The sequence below is a fragment of the Macaca mulatta genome, chromosome 2 (assembly GCF_049350105.2).
Source record: "Macaca mulatta isolate MMU2019108-1 chromosome 2, T2T-MMU8v2.0, whole genome shotgun sequence".
In the NCBI taxonomy this organism is placed as follows: domain Eukaryota; kingdom Metazoa; phylum Chordata; class Mammalia; order Primates; family Cercopithecidae; genus Macaca; species Macaca mulatta.
Window position 1 is genome coordinate 32524856 of NC_133407.1, and position 23964 is coordinate 32548819.

Genomic DNA, 23964 nt, shown 5'->3' on the forward strand with positions numbered 1-23964 from the left:
ATTGCTTTTTCCAGCTTTGTGAAGAATGTTGGTGATATTTTGATGGGAATTGCACTGAATTTGTAGATTGCTTTTGGCAGTATGGTTATTTTCACAATATTGATTCTACCCATCCATGAGCATGGGATGTGTTTCCATTTGTTTGTGTCACCTATGATTTCTTTCAGCAGTGTTTTGTAGTTTTCATTGTAGAGGTCTTTCACCTCCTTGGTAACACGTATATTCCTAAGTATTTTATTTTATTTTTTGCAGCTATTGTAAAAGAGGCTGAGTTCTTGATTTGATTCTCAGCTTGGTTACTGTTGGTGTGTAGCAGTGCTACTGACTTGTGTACATTAATTCTGTATCCTGAAACTTTACTGAATTCATTTATCAGTTCTAGGAGCTTTTTGGATGAGTTCTTAGGATTTTCTAGGTATACAATCATATCTCAGCAAACAGTGACAGTTTGACTTCCTCTTTACTTATTTGGATGTCCTTTATTTCCTTCTCTTGTCTGATTGCTCTGGCTAGGACTTCCAGTACTATGTTGAATAGAAGTGGTGAAAGTGAGCATCCTTGTCTTGTTCCAGTTCTCAGGGGGAACGCTTTCAACTTTTCCCCATTCAGTGTAATGTTGGCTGTGTCAGAACCTTATTTAAAGAGATGGGGATTTAATGCAGTTAATTGATTACCTGGATGATGCAAGAGCAGAGGGCCCAAATGGGACATGGTGAGGCCACCTAGAGATTAGCACCAGCAGGAAGCCATTCCCATCTCTAGGCTGGAGGCAGAGGGGAGAAGTGGTGTTGCAGGTTGGGCTCTCAGAAGCACTCAGAAATATACTGGAGTGCAAGGTGTTTATGAGGGGTCAACACCTGGGAAGGGGAAGGAGAAGCAACAGAATGGGCAGAGGCAGAAGCCACACAGTTATACAGACCCAATGAAACCTCAGACCACCTGTGTCCTCCAACAAGCCAGAATGGCAGGGCATTCAACACCCCACCTCCTCCAGTCACCGGATGCCAGCTGCTTCAGGAAGGGCATGACCTCGAGCAAGGTGGTTCTCTGCAAGTAAGGCTGACCCTGTAGGAGCTGACAGCTGGATGCTGGCTGCACCATCTGCCATTGGGCAGCAAGTCCTTCCTCACAGAGGACCTGAGTACCTCACATCTACCACAGTAGTGTGGCCACAGCCAGGGACTGAGATATTCCTTTATGGGAGCTGGAATCACAGCGAGCCTGCATAGGAGAGTTAGAACAAGGAAGAAGACAAGCTGCTAATGGATATCCAGCCCAAGGCAAAGAGGAAGGATGGAAATACTCTGGTTTCTCTGGTTTCCTCCTGCGTATGTCTGATCAGTGGTGTCTCCTGGTCAAACCTGCCAGAAACCAACTGATGGGGAGCTTGAGAGATGCAGCCTGAAGGTATCAGCACCATTGAGCAAGCTAAGAAAAGGAAAGGACTCTGAGAGCAAATAGGCTCAGGAAACCATCTCAGCAACTCTTTCTTTTTTTCTCTTCAATGCAGCAAGGTTTAGACCTGTGTCTATTGACTAACCACCCCCACCCACCCCAGCATGTTGTGCTCCCCATCACCATGTGCCACCTGTCTCACAGTGATGAACACTGAGCCAGCCCACCCAGATCCCCTTCAGGAAGGAAGGACTCCCTCCCTCCACTGCTGAGGAACCATCACTCCTGGTGCTGGGGGAATGAAAGGAAGAAGTTGAAATCATTAAAGTAGCCCTCAGCTGCCAAGGACTACTGTGGCAGAGGGGAGCCACCTCACCCAAGATCATACTCCTTCCTGGTGTGGCCAACATCTAATGATGGACTAAGGCGAGGCATAAAGATCCAGCCCCCAACTTGGGACCACTCCGAAGGGCCAGCCCAGCTTCAGAACTCCCGATGACCAATGGAAACCTCCACTGAGACTGCACCATAGCCCAACTCTGTCCTCTGCCCAATCTTGCTGCCTTTCTTCCCCAACAGGTGTTGTTCCCACAAGCATCCTAAACACTGGTCTTCATCTGGGAGTCTTCTTCCTGGGAAACCCAAAGTGTGGCATTCATGTTAAGCTCCTTAATCAAGTTAACCTTATCTCGGATCCTTTTGGTTCTGGGGGAATCTTTGTTACATCTCCTCTCATATCAGGGAATGGAGATGCTCCATTCAGGCATTCATTCTTGCCTAGAAAGTTCTTCCCCAAGCAGCCATCTCCATCCTTCACCTCACTTAGATCCATGCTCAAATATAAGCCACCTGTGAACAGCAGCATTCTCTAAGGCTGTACTGTGCCTTATTTTTCTTTATATAGCACTTTCCATCTAACCAATTATTTATGATTGTTTGTTGATTGTGTGCCTCTGCCCACTCAAGCAGGGAATTTGGTTGTGTCCATAGCTCTATGTACACAGTGCTAGTGTTTAGCACACAGTGTGAGTTCAATAAAATTTGCTAATGAATTTGGTCTGAGTGCCAAACCCTGTGCCAGACACTGATGATGCCTTTGGAAAGTTCCAATCTAGTGGAGAAATTAGACAAGCAGAAAAACAATTATAACACAATGTGGCAAGTGCTGTAATTGAGCATAGCTGTCAACTGATGTGAGCAACCTAGGCTGCCTGGACAAAGCTTCAGAGAGCATGTGATAAGCGATTGACTCTCTGAGGAGCCCTGGAACAAGTGAACCACAGACTGATCTGGGCAGGCAGGCAGGTAACAACAGAGGTCTCCACGATATCAGGGTCAAAAGGATAATGAGACAGAGAAGGCTAGGCATGCCTTAAGATCCAGCACTGCCCTTCTGAAAACATGTTCCTCAGAACATTAGCTGGCATGAATGTACAAAGATTTAGGTACATAGAGTGGGTGGGGAGGCCATCACAGCCACATTGTTTACAATAGCAAAAAAAAGTAAGGAGCAACAGGAACATTGATCCAGAGGAAAATAGCTGAATAAATAAAGGAACTTCCATACTTTAGCGTAATGACACTTTTTTTTTTTTTTTTTTTTTGACACTCACTCTGTTGCCCAGGCTGGAGTACAGTGGCACAATCATAGCTCACTGCAGCTTCAAACTCCTGGGCTCAAGCAATCCTCCTGCTTCAGCCTCCTGAGTAACTGGGACTACAGGCATGTGCCACCATGCCCAGCTAATTTTTTAGTTATGGTTTTGTAGAAGGGACTCTCACTATGTTTCCCAGGCTGGTGTTGTACTCCTGGATTCAAGCAATCTTCCCTCCTTGGCCTCCCAAACTGTTGGGATTACAGATGTGCGTCCACCCACTGACACTATTAAAAAGAGATCAATCTATATGTACTGACATGTAATAATATGCATGATATATTAAATGAAAAAGATTACAGAACTATTGAACATGTTGATACCCATTTTGTTCAAATATATATGCACATGCGTTTACATAAACATGGAAAATCATCTAGAAGGAAACTGAACTGCTCAATTGTTAATGATGGGACTGGGGGATTGAAAGAGACACGGCAAGGCTTTCGCTTTTTGGTATTATTGGAGTTTGGATTAACTTTCAAAGGAAAGAATCCAAGGAACTTATGGTCATCAAGCATCAGGGACAAGCTGATAACTGATCAAAGCAGGTCATGGGGGGTAAAGCAAACAAGAGATAGGAATTAAGTAGGTGAACTAATTCAAGACAAGGCCACTGGCAGGACGGTGGAGAGAGGCAGAAACATAAGTGACCTGACTCCGGGAGAAGCACTGTTGACCCTCTGGCCTTGTGGCTACTCCCTACAGGTTTTAGGAGTGTTCAGAGGCCTTGGCAGTTGGAGCTACCTGCAGTTATACCAGCACTCTGATGGGTACAGGAATAAGAGTTAAGATGATGATGAGGTTCTCATAAGGCAAGCCAAAGCCTTCTCGCTGTATCTAACCCAGCCCTTCCTTTATATATCCCTGGAAAAAAGATGTAGTATCTCTGCCTTTTGTCTTTCTTTGCTCCATGCGAGACCTCTCAGAGACTTTAGCAAACAAAAAAACTTTCTGTTTTGTTTGGAAGTTCCACAAGGAGATGCCATATGTCACATTTCCTGAAAATACTGGACCACAGAGCACACCTTTGTTAATATATTTTAATTGCCATCAAGTTTTAGTTATACAAATATTATATGGATGCTTTCTCCTTATAAAGAACTCCAGGCTAACCTCTTGGAGGGAAAAGAACATGGAACAAAAGATGAAACTCTACATGAAGAAGGAAGCCACGTGAAGTCTGAGGAACTCCAGTCAATACACAGCACCAAGGCCCCAGCCTTGAGGGTGAGGCCATGTTGTACCCACCAGCACAGCTGAACGCAGACGCATGAGTGAGCCAGAGACAAGCCATCCCCGCCAAGCCTTGCCTGAAGTCTTGACCCAGAGAATCATGAACAATAACTTGTTGTTGTAAGCCACTATTTTTGGGTGGGTCTTTACATAGCTATAGATAACTGATACAATTCCCATCCTATCCCCAGTGTCAGTCTCCCTCTCCATGAAGTACACATTATATTGAAGATTGTTTTATTGTGATTTTGCTTGTTTTAAGTAGTTTTGTCAGGTATGTATATATCCATACACAATCCATTTTATAATTTTAAGCTGTTTCTGAGCTTTCTAAATATGGACTCATGCTACATATAGGGAGAACAAAATTGTGGAATATTCCTCCACTGAATAATTACCGTAGTGACAACGTTGTTGCTACATGCGATACCGTGGATGGATCAAGCACAGAGGCATAGTGTTATATTGAAAATGGCAGTTGGGGCCGGGTGCGGTGGCTCACGCCTGTAATCCCAGCACTTTGTGAGGCCCAGGCGGGTGGATCACAGGGTCAGGAGATCGAGACCATCCTGGCCACCATGGTGAAACCCCATCTCTACTAAAAATACAAAAAATTAGCCGGGCGTGGTGGCGTGCACCTGTAGTTCCAGCTACTCAGGAAGCTGTGGCAGGAGAATCCCTCTAACCCGGGAGGTGGAGGTTTCAGACAGCCGAGATCGCGCCACAGCACTCCAGCCTGGTGACAGAGTGAGACTCCGTCTCAGAAAAAAAAAAAAAAAAAAAAGTGGCAGTTGGGCTGGGCGCTGTGGCTCACGATTGTAATCCCAGCACTTCGGGAAGCCAAGGTGAGATCACTTGAGGTCAGGCGTTTGAGACAAGCCTGGCCAACATGGCAAAACCTTGTCAAAAGTCTCCCATTCTGACTCATCATTTCCACTCTCCCTTTCACTCCTTCAGTCAAGCTGTGGCAGTTGCACATGAACGATTTCATTTCATCTAAAATGGGCCCCCAGCCTCCAGAGCCATGCACTCTGAAACCAGATTCACCTTCTTAAATTAGCTGGCGTAGTGGTGCAGGCCGATGGTCCCAACTACTCAGGAGGCTGAGGCACAAGAATCACTTGAACCCCGGAGGCGGAGATTGCAGTGAGCCGAGATCATGCCACTGCACTTCAGCCTGGGCGACAGAGCTGTGAGACTCTGTCAAAAAAAAAAGAAAAAGAAAAAGAAAGAGAGAGAAAGAGAAAAGAAAGAAGAGAGAAAGAAAAAGAAAGAGAGAAGGAAGGAAGGAAGGAAGGAAGGAAGGAAGGAAGGAAGGAAGGAAGGAAGGAAGGAAGGAAGGAAGACAGGCAAGTTGCAGAAGACCACCATACACATCATTCACCTTTTCACAGGATTATTGGACATTTCCTCTTGAATTTGTGATTCATTCATGTGTCCACTTTTCTTCTGGGTTGTCTTTTTCTTATTAATTTGAATTCTTTATGTATTTTAAGAAATGTTCCCAAGTGTACAGTCCTAGGAACTGCTTGAATCTTGAGAAACTTTTTCAAGAATGGAGTTTAAAATTACCAAACAAAAAGACCACACCCTGAAAGGTATTGAAAAAAAAATTAACAAAATAATAACTTACAGGTTATTTCATTTCTTTGCCAAGAATTCCAAGCATTAGAATCTTGACAGAGGTTTAGGTCATATTACCTGGTAAAAAGCCATTTACATAAATCCACAGTGCACAGAGGTACCTATTTCATATTTTCTTTACTACCAATAGAAAATGCATCATTTAACTTGAGATACAGCCCCCTTTAAACATTTCCTAGGGTAGACTAATGAATTACTGTTCTTTCTAGCCATGAATTTATATTGCACTAAGGAAAAATAGACTCCTTTAACCTCTGAAGAGTCACATTTCTTTCACTTAGGTCACTTGATAGGGCCATTATTGTCTCAGATAAGACATGTGGGACTCTGTTTAATATCTGGCAATTTTCTTGTGCCTCTCCATTTATTAAAACAATGTATCCATTAGCGGTCATTAGTACGTCCTGTCAAGATGGGGGCTAAATTATCCTCAACGGCTTAAGAAAAAAAAAATGCTTTTTCAAGAAAAATAGTGGCATTAATTGCCCAGTGGAATAGAAACAGCTTTCTTTGCCATAACCTCTCCCTCCCCTGCCTGGGAGGAATTGGACACTGCTTACCTCTGTCAACGATCCAGGCCATTTTCTCCTTACCCTATGAGTCAGCTCCATCACTGCGGCCTGTGGCCTCTCCGGTGGCAGGCCACTATCCACAGGGAGTAAATAAAGCTTCTCAGTCCGTCACAGTGAGGAGCCTCAGACTGACTCCTCTTGCTTGCTAATTCATCCAAGGAAGAAAGAGGAAGGAGATGCCTCACTTAGCAAACAATCTCATTTGAAGGGGCTGTGTGTTAGCAACAGGAAGCAGCTCACATTAGAGGAATAATCACCCTCTCTTAGCTCCACACTGAAACCGATCTCCTTTTTGACCTTTCATTTGAAACATATGCTCTCTGGAAAATGCACCCGGAGTGGTTCGAGGAGAGAGGTTGTCCGGTGTGCGTGTTGGGGGAGGAGGAGTATTATGTTTTCAAAACTAAAACAAGTTTTCCGTGTAGCTTTTAAAATTAAAAACTTTACAGTTTAATTAGCAAAAGGTTTCCATCTCCTAAAAAAAGTTTTCAGGCTTTGTCTTTCTCTTCCCTCCTCTCAGATCTCATCCATTCTCACAAGCATTAGTAATTATATCGGTATCAGTTAAGATAACCAGCTGAAAATCATAAAATACCAACCAATAGTGACTTAAGTAATAAAGACATTTAATAAATGTTACAAAGGTCAGGACCTCAAGACTTGGTTCAGCAGATCCACAAGGCCACTAGGAACCAGAGGCTCTTACTATCTTTCCGTTTAGTCATCATCTGTGTGTCAGACCCGCTCCAAAGTCTCCAAGACTCCCCACCCCGGCCAAGCTCACTAGCAGGAAGGAGGAAGAGGGAAGCTCAGGCCTCCGCCTTATGGCAGTCTCTTTTACCAGGAGGAAAAAAAAAAAAAAAAAAAAAAAAATCCCTCCTAGAGCCCTTTAGCCTCATTGGCCAGAACTGAATCACACTCTCACCCCTTAACCAATCAAAGGGAAACACGTTACCATATATGGGGTTTGGCCAGTCATGGCTTATCCTTTCCATCTGGGCACATGGCAACCCAAACACGGGTGGGATTCTATTAGGAAGGAAAGAAGACGGTTCTGAGGAGGCAACAGCTCCCAGATCCTTATTTCCAGCCCTGACTGGTTTTCTCAACTTCGGTTACTTGCTTCCCACTGCCTCCTGAGCAGCACCACCTCATTATCTTACTGGCACCTCAAACTCAGCCTATGAGGGAACAAATTCCTTTTCTTACCTCTAATCCTGGCTCCCTTTTCTTTCCGGATTTTTCCAAGGGTAGTTTCTTCCACCATGATGGAGGCTGCAAACTTTGGAATTATCTTGGACACCCTCTCCATCTGGACTTCCTTTTCCAGTTGGTCCCCAAGAACTGCTGATTCTTTTTCTTCCTAACATCTCCCCCTCTGACTCATCATTTCCACTCTCCCCTTCACTCCTTCCGTCAAGCTGTTGCAGTTGCACATGGACAACTTCATTTTATCTAAAATGGGCCCCCAGCCTCCAGAGCCACGCACTCTGCAATCAGGTTCACCTTCTTAAAGCTCTCATCCCTCCCTCCTACCCTCCAGTGCTAGGTTCCCATGTATTCACAGAAGGAAAAAATGCAAACTATCTTGCATGGGTTTTAAGATTTTCTACGACATTATCCTCTGCCCCAGTCAGACTACTAAACTGACTGTTTCCTGAAGCATGCTTTATGCATTCTCACCACTGCACATTTGTCCGCACTATTCACCTAGACAAGAGTACCTTTCTGCTTCCTCTCTCCCAGCTGAATCCTACTTGGCCAACTCTTATTTCACTGCTGAAACCTCAGTTATTCTAGGCTATAGTGATTGTTTTCTCCTCTGAAATCTTATGTGCTTTCTGTCTTTGTGGATCATGAGCCAATTTTTAAAAAGAAACCTTAGGATTAAATGATTAGGCAAGTATAAGTCTGCGATGGCCATACTACCAATGCTTTGCAATGTGCCACAATAACACTTGCATGGTAAATAATGACATGATACCCATTATTGAAGTTTTTAAAATATCCTTCTAGTTATTGAGCTTCAGAAAGTTCAGAGCCCCTTTAAAAGGTAAAGGTACTAGTACTTTAAGGCTGCAATAGATTCTCCAAGAATGAATCTATACAATATGATGTCATCTGTCAGTGGAAAGACCATTCATTTATAGCCAGAAAATTACGATTTTATTGCCTAACAACTGCCACCAGAATTATTGGCAGGAAAACTCTGTATTTAGGAAAATAACTTGACAAATTGCTTGGGGGGTAGACAAGTCCAGATAAGAATTTGACTACATTATTTGTATCAGGGTGCCATGCTCATATTTAGTCTAGTGGAGGACTTATCTTCTTTACCATTTCTTCATTAAAAAAAAAAAAAAAAAAAGCTTGCAGGATAATTGGCAAGCCACATGTAGAAGAATGAAGCTGGACCTCATCTCTCACCTTACACAAAAATAAACTCAAGATGGATCAAAGACTTAAATCTAAGACCTGAAACCATAAAGATTCTAGACGATAACATTGGGAAAACCCTTGTAGACATTGGCTTAGGCAAAGACTTTGTGACCAAGAACCCAAAAGCAAATGCAACAAAAACAAAGATAAGTAGATGGGACTTAAGTAAACTGAAAAACTATACAGCAAAATAAATAATCAGCAGAGTTAACAGACAACCCACAGAGTGGGAGAAAATCTTCGCAATCTATACATCTGACAAAGGACTAATATCCAGAATCTACAAAGAACTCAAACAAATCAGCAAGAAAAAAAAACAAAGAATCTCACCAAAAAGTGAGATAAGTACATGAATAGACAATTCTCAGAAGATATACAAGTGGAATGCAATACCATCTCACTTCTGCAAGAATGGCCATAATCAAAAAAATTTTTAAAAACATAGATGATGGTGTGGATGTGGTGAAAAGGGAACACTTTCACACTGCTGGTAGGAATGAAAACTAGTATAACCATTATGGAAAACAGTGTGGAAATTCCTTAAAGAACTAAAAGTGGATCTACCATTTGATCCAGCAATCCCACTACTAGGTATCTACCCAGAGGAAAACAAGTCATTATATGAAAAAGACATTTGCACATGCAGGTTTATAGCAGCACAATTTGCAATTGCAAAAATATGGAACCAACCCAAATGCCCATCAACCAATGAGTGGATAAAGAAAATGTGATATGTGTGTATGTGTATATATATATATAATACACACACCCCCCCCTTGGAATACTACTCTGCTGTAAAAAGGAACAAAATAATGGCATTTGCAGCAACCTGGATGGAATTGGAGACTATTATTCTAAGTGAAGCAACTCAGGAATGGAAAACCAAACATCATATGTTCTTACTCATAAGTGGGAGCTAAGCTATGAGGACGCAAAGGCGTAAGAATGATACCTTGGACTTTGGGGACTCAGGGAAAAGGGTAGAGGGGGGTGACAAGGGATAACAGACTATACATTGGGTATAGTATACACTGCTTGGGTGAGGGATGCACCAAAATCTCAGAAATCACCACTAAAGAACTCATTCATGCAATCAAATACCATCTGTTCCCCAAAAACCTATTGAAATAAAAAAAATTTTTTTTTTTTTTTGAGACAGAGTCTCGCTCTGTCGCCCAGGCTGGAGTGCGGTGGCGTGATCTCTGCTCACTGCAAGCTCCGCCTCCTGGGTTCCCACCATTCTCCTGCCTCAGCCTCCCAAGTGGAGTGGCTGGGACTACAGGCACCGCCACCACGCCCGGCTAATTTTTTGTATATTTAGTAGAGACGGGGTTTCACCATGTTAGCCAGGATGGTCTCGATCTCCTGACCTCGTGATCCGCCCGCCCGGCCTCCCAAAGTGCTGGGATTACAGGCATGAGCCACCGCGCCCGGCCTAAAAAATAAAATTTTTAAACAAAATAGAATTTTTTAAAAAACTCAAAAACATCTTCTAATTCTCCAATTCTGGAAGGTATTAGAAAAGAGAAAAAGAGAGACTTTTAAAAATTCCGTAATTGTTTAGGGAAATTACTTTTAAATACCTGAATCATCTTAAGAAAATATTGAGATGTTCTAACATTAAAAATTGAATTGTCGGCCGGGCACAGTGGCTGAGGCCTGTAATCCCAGCACTTTGGGAGGCCGAGGCGGGTGGATCACGAGGTCAGGAGATTGAGACCATCCTGATTAACACAGTGAAACCCCATCTCTACTAAAAATACAAAAAATTAGCTGGGCGTGGTGGTGGGCACCTGTAGTCCCAGCTACTCAGGAGGCTGAGGCAGGAGAATGGGGTGAACCCAGGAGGCGGAGCTTGTAGTGAGCCGAGATTGTGCCACTGCCCTCCAGCCTGGGAAACAGAGCGAGACTCTGTCTCAAAAAAAAAAAAAAAAAAAAAATTGATTTGTTTAACCAAAAAGGGTGAGATAAAGGGACAAATAGGTTGTTGGAAGTTCTCATTATGAAATCAGTAAGAGGTAGTCTTATTATGACAGACAGAAGAAAGGATAGATCTTTAGTGGTGAAAAAAAAGAATGAGAAGCATAGGAAAATAAGAGCATGGCATTTAGAAGAGAGGAAGTATGACAGGGTAGATAGAGATAGAAATAGATGGTGGGGGGAGAGAGAGAGAGAATAAAATCATTTCCGCCAGCTGGAGAGGAGAGTGGAATGAGGATACCAAGAACCTGGCATACCAGGCCAGAGATTTTTAAATTTGCTCTGAGAGAGGTGTAGGTCTCAGGGCCTGGAAGAGGCATGATGGGAATGTTCATCAACCAGGCATCTGCTGGGTGGTCCACCAGTGCCAGATGGTCACTACTGAGCCCACTTAGGGAATGACTGGAGATTGCTGAACTGCCTACCAAAGATGGATGACATATGACCATGATACCTGACCACAAGCCTGGGATGTCAAGATGAGATTATGATGTTTATTTACACACTCAATTTGTGCTGTAATCAGTTTCTATTTATCTTCTTTTCATTAACCCCTTTGATTGGCTCTATGCATTACAAATAAAGCAATCAGAACATAACTTGTTTTAAAAAAAAAAAAAGCCGAGCCACTTAAAGAAAAATGGTGAGGTTGTTGAGACAGAACCTTGTGTAGCAAAATAAGAAGATATACAGAACTATTTTCTGTTCAAATATTTCATAAGAACTATAGCAAGAGTAGCAAGGCTTTGGCTTAGCTGTTTGATTAGGTCAAGGGAGGGTCTGGTACCAGATTGCCCACTGGGTTTCTCTGAAGGAATTTGTCAAAGTATAGCTCTGTGTGTGTGTGTGTGTGTGTGTGTACACATATGTATATATATAGGTATGTGTACATATGTATATATATACGTGTGTGTGTGTGTGTGTGTGTGTGTGTGTGTATGTATGTGTGTATGACTTATAAGCCTAGCAGGAATTCTGGCTCTGTAACTTGCAAGCTTCGTCAGAACTCTCTGAACTTGTTTCTTCATTTGGAAGACAGAAGAAAGGAGGACTGTGTTACAACCAGGCCTGCTCTGTATTTTCTTTTCTGTATTCACTCACACATTTATGTTTTATTTCCTAGGACTGAGTTCTTATTTTATGATTCACAATTCTTTGGTGAAATTGTCTATATTGGCAAGGATGCATTTGGCTGTGAGTAATAGAAAACTCCATTCCAACTGGCTCATACCCTAAAGGGGATTTATTGGTTCATTTAACTGAAAGAGTCCAGATGCTGGGTAGCTGTCAGGTGTGGCTCCGTCAGCCTCCAAATCTGCCTCTCTGTGATTTGCTTGGCCCCTTTCTCTTCTGTGGGTTGGCAATGTACTCAGGCCACCAGCGAGATGACAGTAGCATTTCCTGCCATAACAATGTCCACAGGAAGAGGGACCATCTCATCCAGTAACCCCACTCTTTAGGAATCTCCTATCCTGAAACTCTTACAAAACCTTCCATCTTGTTAGTCACAATTTGGTCACATGCCCATTCCTGAACCAATCCCCTTGACTTGAGAATGCCACCCATAGATTATCTAAGGTCTGGATTCCGCTGTGGCAAAGGAGCAGAATTACAGGTAGACCAGTGAGGCCCACACTGCAGCTGGAGGCAGGGTCAGCTTCCCTAAACCTTTACTCTGCATGCGGGTAGAGGTATTCCTGAACAAAAATCAGAGTGCTATTAGATACAGGCAAGAGGAAATGGATGCTGGGTAGGCTTTTCAAAGTTCATTCTGTGGAATGAAAATTGTAGAATACACTATTTTATCCCAGAGGCCACTGAACAGGATATAGCCATGTCTAATAACCAAAGGCTGTAATCTTCAAAATTAGAGTCTGCCAGATCTTTATCTAACAAAGTCTAAGAATTTCCATAAGGAAATGAGAAACATGTAAACAATTGCAGCTCCTTGGGTAACTGTACGCTAGCATATCTGAAAACAATTGTTTCCACTCCATATGGGATACTAATCAGCTTAATTAAATGGAAAGAAAAAAAGAAACCTCAGGAACCAAAACTGCTCCAATATTTCATCAAAGGAATACACAGGGAGCTTTAAAATACAGTCTCTTCAAACAGAAAAATAGGTAAAATATTAGAGTGAAGCAGTCTTTAACTGCTATTTTTTTTTTCATCAGGGGAACACAAAAGAAGCTGAAAAATATACATATTCTGTTCAGATGGAAAAATAGATGTAATGTTGAAAAAGATCAGTTAGAGACTGGGCAGTTTTTAATTGCTATCTTAATTGTCAATCAATAATATCCAGTTGTATTCTGCCACTAGGTTTACATTCAGAATTTACCTGCTGTTATAAAAATGTTATGTTTATCAGTTTTGTGAGGATGGAGGACAGTGTGTCAATCTCACCTTGCTTTGAGCTCAAATCAACTTAGAAGTACATGCAATCTATTCTTCCAACAAACATCTATTGAGGGCCTGTGATGTGCCAGATTGCCCCGGGTTCATGGCATAGCCATGTGGCAGCCAGCTGCCTGCCTGCCTGCCTTCCTTCCTTCCTTCCTTCCTTCCTTCCTTCCTTCCTTCCTTCCTTCCTTCCAGAGGAAGCAGGCACTTGGAGGCCATCATCTAACATCCCCAGGGACATAGATCCTTCTGTGGAGCAGCCTTGGTCCTTTCTCTGATGTCAGCTCAGATGGGTCACTGACTTATTGAGCTCCTACTCCCAAAAAAGAACTGTACAAAATACTATATATTTGAGCGTACAAAGTACAAGAATAAGCATACGGAGTAGGAGAATAAGAGAGAAATCATTGACATAGCTCTTGCTCCTGAGAACCACCAAGAAAGAAAGAAGAGCACATACATATCAAAGTGTTGATGAACGGAGGCCCAAAGGGAGGTAGTACAGGAGTGAAACATGTCTTCCAATTCCCAGGTTAGTATGATATATTTTGGGAAAGGAGACTGGAATGAATGAATAGGATAAAGGCTAAATTGTGGAAGGCCCCTGAAGTCAAAGAACTGGACCCAGCAGACTAAGTGAAAGGCGAGTAGTTTACATTTCAAAAGGAGGAGTGTGACACAAGTGCTTTTCCCCATCTCATTAAAAGCCTGCTGATGCAGTCAACGTGGTATAACGGAAAGAGCAAAGCCTTCCATGTCAAATCAACCTGGAGCTGAATTCTGGCCCAACCACTGAACAGCCATGTGACCTTGGGAAAGCTACTTATCCTCTCTAAGCCTCAATTTTCTCATGTACATAAAGAAATGAAGTCTACATTATCAAGTTGTGCCATCCAGTGTGGTAGCCACTAGCCGCATGGGTCCACTGCATTTAAAATGTTCCAAGTCCAAATTCAGGTATGCTGTAAGTATGAAATACACACTAGGTTTGAGAGGCTCATATAAAAAAAGGAAAAAGACCTCCTAAGTCTTTATATTGATTACATACTGAAATAATAACATTGAATTACATAAATACATTGTTTTACATAAAATACATTATAAAATTAGTTCTATCTGTTTTATTTCCTTTTTTATTGTTATAGAAAATTCAAAATTACATAGCCATAATGTTAGGCAAAGCAGAAAACAGTTCTTTATCTCTAATGGAAATTGGAAATAGGATTTTGTTCTCTAATGTCTTTAAAATCAATAAGCGTGATAATTTGTGATCCTGATCACAATTTCTATCCATGTTCTTTTTGTGTCCTCCCACTCTGACTCTGGGCTGGATGCGTTACTTTTCCAATGGGAATTTAGCAGACATAATGCAGGCAGAGGATGTCACACTGCTTGCACACTTACACATCAGGGCTTGCTCTCTGGCTGCTCTTGGGAGCCTTGAGACCATTACCATGTAAATAAGCCCACGCTAGCCTGGTGGATGATGAAAACTACTGGCCAAGTATCCCCACTGCCCCAGCCAACCACCAGATAATGTTAAGTGAGGCCATTCTAGACCACCTAGCCCCAAATGAGCTGGTCTAGCTGACCCACAAATTTATGAGAAATAATAAATGTTTGTTGTTTTCACATACATTTTAAGGTGTCTTACGCTGCAGTAAAAGCTAACTGGTAGATTGTGGATGGATCTATGACAACCATAATATTAGCAGAATCTTCATCAGAGTCTGAGGAAGAACAGAGACCAGTAAAATCCAGTTACCCTGATCTCTATTAGGGGGTGAGCTTTGCAATCTCATTCTGTCTCGATCGATAGATAAATAGATCTCTCTCTCTCTCTCTCTCTCTCTCTCTCTCTCTCTCTCTGTCACACACACACACAAGCAGACAAACACTTCGGAGGAGAATTGGAAATATTAGTCCAGACAGACTCAAAAATCTCAACCCAGGGTTTTCCAGACCTCTTGGACATAAAGACCTCTTTTGCTGACAGCAAAAACGCTTGTACTCTGGTGGTGGTTTGTTAATACCGGTCGATTCAGAACATACATAATTCCTACAGAGTCCTTGCCACTATTTGCATGGCTTTATGAAATGAAGTAAAAGAGAATCAATTATGTGGATCCCTTAGAAAATGGTACCACTTCCTCTCAGGGATGACTCAGCACCAAAGTAGGACAAATGGCTCATGGAGGAGAGTTGTGACTAGCTTCCAGCCCTTGTATGAGGCCCCTCAGCTGGGTGCTGTTGGCTAGAGCTCAGCTTTAGCCCTGGTAACAGAAAGACACTACGGATTCAGTAGGGCTTTGAAGTGAAATTGTGTTTGATTCATAACAACAGTGTCTAGATGCATTTAAAAAACAATCATTCTTTATTCTACAGACAAAGCTTTTGGGATTGAAATGAATTCAGACTTCTTATTATTGCATCATAACTTTGTGACCCACCCCCACCCCCACAGCATGAGTTTATAGTCCACAGCTGGGTTCAGACCACTCAAGGTTATGTGTAATGGCCACAAGTGGGCAGAAATAGAGAGTAGATATTGTCCCTCTCTGGCCCAAGCTTACAGTTCACAACTGCAGATCAAGTGTGAGAATTGAGGAAGGAGGTAAGGTGGCACTCTACCCGTTTGCTCCAACAAATAAATCACAGCATTAGGTGCTAAATGAATCCCTTTACATTTTGTTCACACATTTTTTGTGTGTGGAGAAAAAAGAAAAATGCGTACAAATGAATAATTTTAACATAAAATTCTGAGTTGTTAATAACCCATTTTACTGATGCGTTTTTTATTTTTTATTTTCTAGCTTTGTGCCTTCATAACTATTAACCGTTCTCTTTTGACTGTGTGATCTTTTGCAGCAATGCCTTGTGTTTATATAAGATTGCTATGGGTTGAATGTGTCCTCCAAAGTTCATGTGTTGGAAATTTAATCACCAAAGCAACAGTGTTGAGAGGTAGGACCTTTAAGGGGTGATTAGGTCATTAGGGCTCTGCCCTCATGAATGGATTTATGCCATTATCATGGGAGCAGCATCCTTACAATGAGTGAGTTTGCCTCTCTTTCCTCTCTGACATGCACTCTCTTGCCATACGATGCCTTCTGCCATGTTACGATGGTGCAAAAAGCCCCTCACAAGATGTGGCCCCTTGATCTTGGCCTTCACAGCCTTCAGAAAAATGAGCCAAATAAACTTCTATTGTTGGTCAGGCACAGTGGCTCATGCCTGTAATCCCAGCACTTTGGGAGGTCTAGATGAGAGATCATTTGAGCCTGGGAGTTTGAGACCAGCCTCGGCAACACAGCAAGACCTCGTATCTAGAAATAATTAAAAAATTAGTTGGGTGTGGTGGCGCACACCTGTGATCCCAGCTGCTCGGGATGCCAGGGTGGGGGAATCGCTTGGGCCCAGGAGGTTGGGGCTGCAGTGAGTCATGATCATTTCACTGTACTCCAGCCTGGGTGACAGAGCAAGATTCCATCACACACACACACAAAATCGATTGTTTATAAATTACTCTGGCTGTGATACTGTATTATAGCAGCACAAAAAGGACAAAGACAAGCCATTTTATTAAACTACAAATCATAAACTACATAATTATTTTTCAGAGTTAAAAAATAAAGTTTTGTTTAAAAATGATGATTTGTTAGCCTAATAATCTTATGAAATAACAAGGGAAAATATTATACTTTTGCCTGCTCTAGAGAGGGCGGAAGTTGAAGGACAGAGATGGTATTCTCAAATTATTAGCAGAACCAGTCCATGCAGAGCTCTCTCCACTATATGAAGTTGCTTTATATAGAGAGGGCAAGGATAAATCACAAGTAACATATTTTTCAACTTTTTAGTTAACCCAAGCAAGTGAAAATCCCTGGCAAAGTTCTAGCAAAGCATTCGTCAGTTTCCATGGTGTAAATGCTCCCAGTGTGTCTAATTTCCAGCTACCATATGATGTGACGGAATATAGAGTTGAGAAGAGTTGTGCAGTAGCACATGGTTATTAAGTATTTCTACTGTACATATATAATAGATGTAAGTAACCTCAAGAACATAATAGTTAAATGTAGTAAAACAATTAGGAAGTAAAGAAATTTTTCTATTTATTACCTTCGTTCTTAATATAATCTATTTAATTATAAGTTTATCTAATTTTTAATGATGTTGTGTTCAACATCCAGCTCGCTAAATTCTTGAAATTTTAACAGTCCCTCTCATCAACCAGTAGGAGTGGATTCTGCATGCCACTGACTCAGGCCTTCCTTTCAAGTTACGTGAAGTTTAAAATAAAATAAATATCACCCCTAGGGGGCACAGCTAGTTGCACACCTTAACACTACCCTCCCTCACCAACACACACATTTGAGAATTTTTGGATTGCGCAAGTGAATGTATCATCACAGGGCAAGAGATGGCATGGCAATTTGTGGATGGCCTGGGCTACATGTCAGAAAAAAGCAATGGAGCCAGTGAGCTAGGACTGTTGATATAATTAAGATAGAGGGTAACTTAGGACTGTTCCTACAACCTTCTTAAACTGCAGAGCAAAGAAAATCCACCCTCCTATTGCAGAAAAAGAGGGTACTTTTGCCCTGAATTATTTAGCTGGACAATTGACCAAGTTCAACTGGATAGTTACACGTGCCTTACTTTGACTGGTTCTATGTTGGCCTAAGCTTTAGGTTTGGGACATAAAATGTTAGCCCTGGTAAAGACTACAGAGATAACAAAGCCGGGCTGCTCATTTTACAGATGAAACTGAGCAAACCTAGGGCTAGAGAAAGACAAACGAGAAACTAAGGCACAAAATTTAAGCAGGCACTCATTTTCAGGATAAAGTAAGTGCAGTCAGTCCTGAGAGCATATCCTTAAATTCTCCAGCCTAGGTATCCCTCTCACTTTACCCTTGTCCCTATCCAAAACTGATACCCAAAGAGGCCAACTTAACATAACTAGTTGTGATCAGAGCTAGAACTACTACATGGCTTTTTTTTTTTTTTTGAGATGGAGTCTTGCTCTTTCACCCAGGCTGGAGTGCAGTGGCGCTATCTCGGCTCACTGCAAGCTCCGCCTCCCAGGTTCACGCCATTCTCCTGCCTCAGCCTCCCAAGTAGCTGGGACTACAGGCGCCCGCCACCACACCCGGCTAATTTTTTGTATTTTTAGTAGAGACGGGGTTTCAACGTGTTAGCCAGGATGGTCTCAATCTCCTGACCTCGTGATCCACCTGCCTCGGCCTTCCAAAGTGCTGGGATTACAGGCGTGAGCCACTGCGCCCGCCAAACTACTACATGTCTTCTAACTTCAGGCCTCGGATCTTCTTCCTATAGTGGGCTGCCTCCAGCTTTGCCCACCCTTCCAAGGAAAGACCTCCCAAAACTTTTTTTTTCAATGATGTTGTGTTTAACAAGCAGATAGCTAAATTATTTTTTAATTTTTTTTTTGCTAATTTGTTTTTTAAAAAGCTTGCTATAAAAATTTTTTTTGATAATTTTAAAACAAATTAAAATGAGCAGAGAACACCTTAGTCTGGATTAAGTCCCTAGGTCCAATTTGGTTATGGAATAGTGACCCGGAAGAGCATGGCAAGACCTCATGCACTACAAGGTAATCACAGTGTTTAAGCAGGCTGGACTTTTGCACTCTCAGTAGAAACTGCACTCAGTAGATTTGCTTATAAGGCAAATCAATATGTGTAAATAAAGGAAATGTTTATCTTTCTTAAGAAGGAAGGCCAACAAACTATTTTTAAGTACTTATAAAATTATTTTGAATAGAGCCATTTGCAAATGATGACTTTGCTAATTGACACATCACTCCTCCTACTGATTGAAACACTTAGAAGATCCTCCAAGGCACAGAATGATTATACCCTTTACATCAGTGTTTGTCATACGTATTAGTCAGGGTTCTCCAGAGCAACAGAACCCAGATGATATATATAGAGAGAGGAGTTTGTGAGGAGAGTTAGTGTAAGAATTGGCTCATGCAATTATGGAGGCCAAGAGATCTGCTGTCTGCAAGCTGGAGAACCATGAGCACTGATGTTCACAGGCAAGAGAAGATGGATGTCTCAGCTCAAAAATAGAGCAACAATTCACTGCCCTTCCTCTGCCTTTTTGTTCTATCCACGGCCTGAAAGGATTGGATGATGGTCACCCACGTTGAGGAGGATCATGTGCTTTACTCCGTTTGAATGGACCTCTTCCAGAAACACCCTCCCAGACATACCCAGACATAATGTTTTACCAACTATCTGGCATCCCTTAGCCCAGTAGAGCTGATGTATAAAATCAACCATTACATCATCAACCTGAAATAATCAAAAGGACCAGAATTCAGTTTAAAAGAGTCTGTTGGGTAGGCGTAGTTGCTCATGCCTGTAAACACAGAAGTTTGAGAGGCTAAGGCGGGTGGATCATTTGAGGTCAGGAGTTCAAGACCAGCCCAGCCAACATGGTGAAACCCCGCCTCCACTAAAAACACAACAATTAGCCTGGGGGGTAGTGGCACATGCCTGTAATCCCAAGCACTCAGGAGGCTGAGGCAGGAGAATCACTTCAACCTGGGAGGTGGAGGTTGCAGTGAGCCGAGATCATGCCACTGCACTCTAGTCTGGGTGACAGAGTGAGACCCTGTCTCAAAAAAAAAAAAAAAAGAGTTTAAAAGAGTTTATTCAAGCACAAAGCTGAGAATGGCCATTTGGATTTGGATAACACGGGCTTCAAAGGAATGGGGTCAGTACTCCAAAGTTAAAAATTAAGGTCTTGCTTATATAGGCAGAAAACAAAAACAATTGAGTAGGATTATAACATTTTCTATACAAGGTTGGTTTATGAGTTAAAACAATTTAATTAGTTACAGTTTTTCTTTTATATCCAGCTTTTTTTCTCTTTTCCAATTTAAAATAATATATTTAACATTTCATCTTAGACAACATGATAGTCAAGAAGTCTGTGTGATAGAAGAAAGAGGGAAGTTAACCAATGACAAAGATGAATAATTAAGAGGGAAAGGGGTCTTACCTTGGTGCCTGTTAGTAATTTCCAACATATTACAAAATAATGTAGGTAAGGAAAAAAGGCTAATCTATAATCAGAGACACAAAAAGTTATAGCTGCCTGTTTTTGTGACTCAGGTCCCATAATCACATTCCCTTAAGGCTGAAAATATTTTATAGTTCCAACAGCTTAGATTTTGAATTACCTATTTTCACATCATGAATCTGAGAGTAATAGTTCTACATTTATTCAAGAATAATCTAAAATGTAAGTTTTCCCACAACACAGGTAGACCCAGCAATCCCAATTTTACTCAAGAGAAATGTAAACTTTATCAAGTTGTGATAAAGTACCTGTGACACAGTTACCTGACTGTATGCATTTGTCAAAGCTCATGGAACTGTACACTAAAAAGGATAAATTGGCCAGGCGCAGTGGCTTATACCTGTAATCCCAGCACTTTGAGAGGCTGAGGTGGGGGGATCCTTTGAGCTCAGGAGTTCAGGACCAGCCTGGGCAACATAGTGAAACCCCATCTTTACAAAAAATACAAAAATTAGCTGGGCGTGGTGATGTGCACCTACAGTCCCAGCTATTCAAGAGACTGAAATGGGAGGATAGCTTGAACCTGGAAGGAAGAGGTGACTTGAGCCTGGGTGACAGTGCAAGACCTATCTCAAAAAAAAAAAAAAAAAAAAAAAAAAAAAGCATGATTTTTACTGCATAATTATACTTAATTTGCCAAATTGGGAATGTTTTGCTTTCTAAACTAAATTAGTCTCCATTATTAAAATAGAACTTCTGAGGGTGTCATTTGTATTGCAGCTCAACATCTCTGCTCTGAAACTGAAGACCTGCTATCTTCATGATTGTGGGTGCTATGTTCAAAGCACAAGCCACTTGTCTGTGACAACTAACAAAATCGGATATTAAAAATCACATAGTATAGGCCGGGGGCTGTGGCTCACGCCTGTAATCCCAGCACTTTGGGAGGCGCGGTAGCGGAGGCCTGTAGTCCCAACTACTCAGGAGGCTGAGGCAGGAGAATGGCATGAACCCAGGAGGCAGAGCTCGCAGTGAGCGGAGATCGCGCCACTGCACTCCAGCCTGGGCGACAGAGTGAGACTCTGTCTCAGAAAACAAACAAACGAAAAAGAAATCACATAGTATAATGAATCACCTCTAAATTGAAATGCAACAATGATAGCTAACAAAAATTGAATGTTTGTCATGTGCCAGACATTGCAATACCCATAACAATCCTATGAGGTTAATGAAATGATCTAACTTATTTTTCAACAGGACCACTCGGGCTGCTAGGTTGAGAATTGAGTATAGGTGTGTGTTGTGGGTGGGGCAGCAGTGGACAAGAGTGGAGGCAGGAAGATGTGTTTGGAGGTAATACAATAATTCAGGTGAGCGATGGTGGCATGATCCACGGTGAGGATGGTAGAGGGGGTGAGACACGGTTGCCTCTTGGATGTTTGGAAGACAGTCCACAATCTTTGCCAATGGATTAAATTTGGGGCATCAGAGAAAGGAAGAATGACTCAATAGGTTTTGAGCCCCTGAATAACTGGAGGGGTACAGTGGCCATTTCCTGGGGTGGAGAAGATGGAGGAGGAGCAAGTTTCAGAGGACAGAGGTCAGGGGTTCAACTTTGAGCATGTTAAGTTGGAGACATTTATTAGCCATATGGGGGTTTTCAGATAGGCAGTTGGACAGATGAGTCTGGTGTTCAGGGTTGTGGGAGGATCTACAGCTGGGGGCCATGGATGATCTACAATCTTGACACTGGATAAATTACCACTGGGTGAGGGAGGTAGAAAAGAGAAGATGTCCAAGGACTGGAATCTGAGACACTGCAACATTTAGAGGTCACAGAGCTAAGGAGGAAGCAACAAAGGAGACTGAGAAGGAGCCGCCAACAAGACAGGAGAAAAACCGGGAGAGAATAGTGTCCTGGAGGCCAAGGAAAAAGAGTATCAAGCTGGGGAAAAGGATCTACTGTCAAACTCTCCAGTGAAGCAGCTGGAGGACTGAATGGCCAGTCCTAGAGGCCTCTCTTCCTCCCAGTCACCATGCCCATTCCTAACTCTGTCATGTATTTATTACATTCCCCTGTAGTCATCAGCTCTCTTGTCTATCTCGAGATCCTCTTGTCCATTTCAGTATTTCCAGTGCCCAGCAGGTGCTCAATAAATGTTTGTTGAATAAATAAAAGATGAATGAATGAGTGAGTGTGTGAGTGAGTAGTGGTCTCACAGGTTAGGGATGGTGGAAACACTACAGAATGGTGAGCTTCTGCTCATCTCTCCCAATATTGCACTCAGTGACGTTGTGTTGGTAGCTTGAAATTGACTATGGTGAGAACATATACACCACAAAAATGAGCACTTCCTACCAACTCAGGCTCCTTTCTCCTACTAGTGTCTGTGTTAAACATTTGCCATCACACTACTGGTTATACTATATTTCCCATAAAAACCTCCAGGAAGCAACCTGTCTTCTATGAGGAAAAAAAATCACTCCATTCTGTGGAAGACAGTATTTTCTTCTCTGTTTCTTTTACTTGTGTGAATACTAGGTAGACAAAACAACCAATAGATTGATTAACTAAATTTTCTTTCTCTCCTACTGGTGGTTTTGATGTGCAGACAGCTCGTCTTTAGCACCACCAATCAAGCAATGGGTTTTGACATCACCAATGATGACTTCTCCCACAGCTACCACTCTGCAGCCTCTTCCACTGGGTTCTTCTGAGAGAAACAGTTGAGATTTATGAGAATCCGCTCATTATTATTTAACTGGGTCAGCAGTTGAGCTGGTTATGAAACATGTGTCTGGATCAGAAATGTGGATACAAAATGCCACACTTCAAAGATTTTGAAAAAACATATAAGGAAAATGTGGAGAAGAGTGGGATTATTCCCTTTGAAAGCTGCTACCCCAGCCTGATTCGTCTCCAGGTCCCTTTCCAGCTCCCTGATGATGCAATTCATGTCCCCCACTGGAATGCATTATGCTCTCTTGAAATACTCACAGCTAATGGAATGCTGGAAAAATCAATCCCTTCTTATTATGCAGGGCTGCTATTTGGTAAATGGAAAACAAATTCTTTTTCCTCCTAAGTAGGCAGATATAAGCCATGGGAGACACCTTGATTATAGCCTCATGTCTGAATGAGAGTCTACACACGATTACTGTGCTTAACATGCATTTTGTTCAAAGAGGGCAGGTGCATATCTACTCACAACTCAATAAGAAGACAGAACTTCTTTTTTCTGCTTCCCCTGCCACCCCTCAAGAGGGCACATATCATAATGAAATGTCTTTTGGAGAGACATATTCAATTGACGTCTAACATCCATAATAATATCTAGCACTTATTAAGTATTTACAGCGTGCCAGGTATCATGCTTTAAATATATTCTTTTTTTTTTTTTTTTTTTTAGACGGAGTCTCACTCTGTCATCTAGGCTAGAGTGCAGTGGCACAATCTCGGCTCACTGCAACCTCTGTCTCCCAAGTTCAAGCAATTCTCCTTCCTCAGCCTCCCAAGTAGCTGGGATTACAGGTGTGTGCCACCACGCCCAGCTAATTTTTGTATTTTTAGTAGAGACAGGG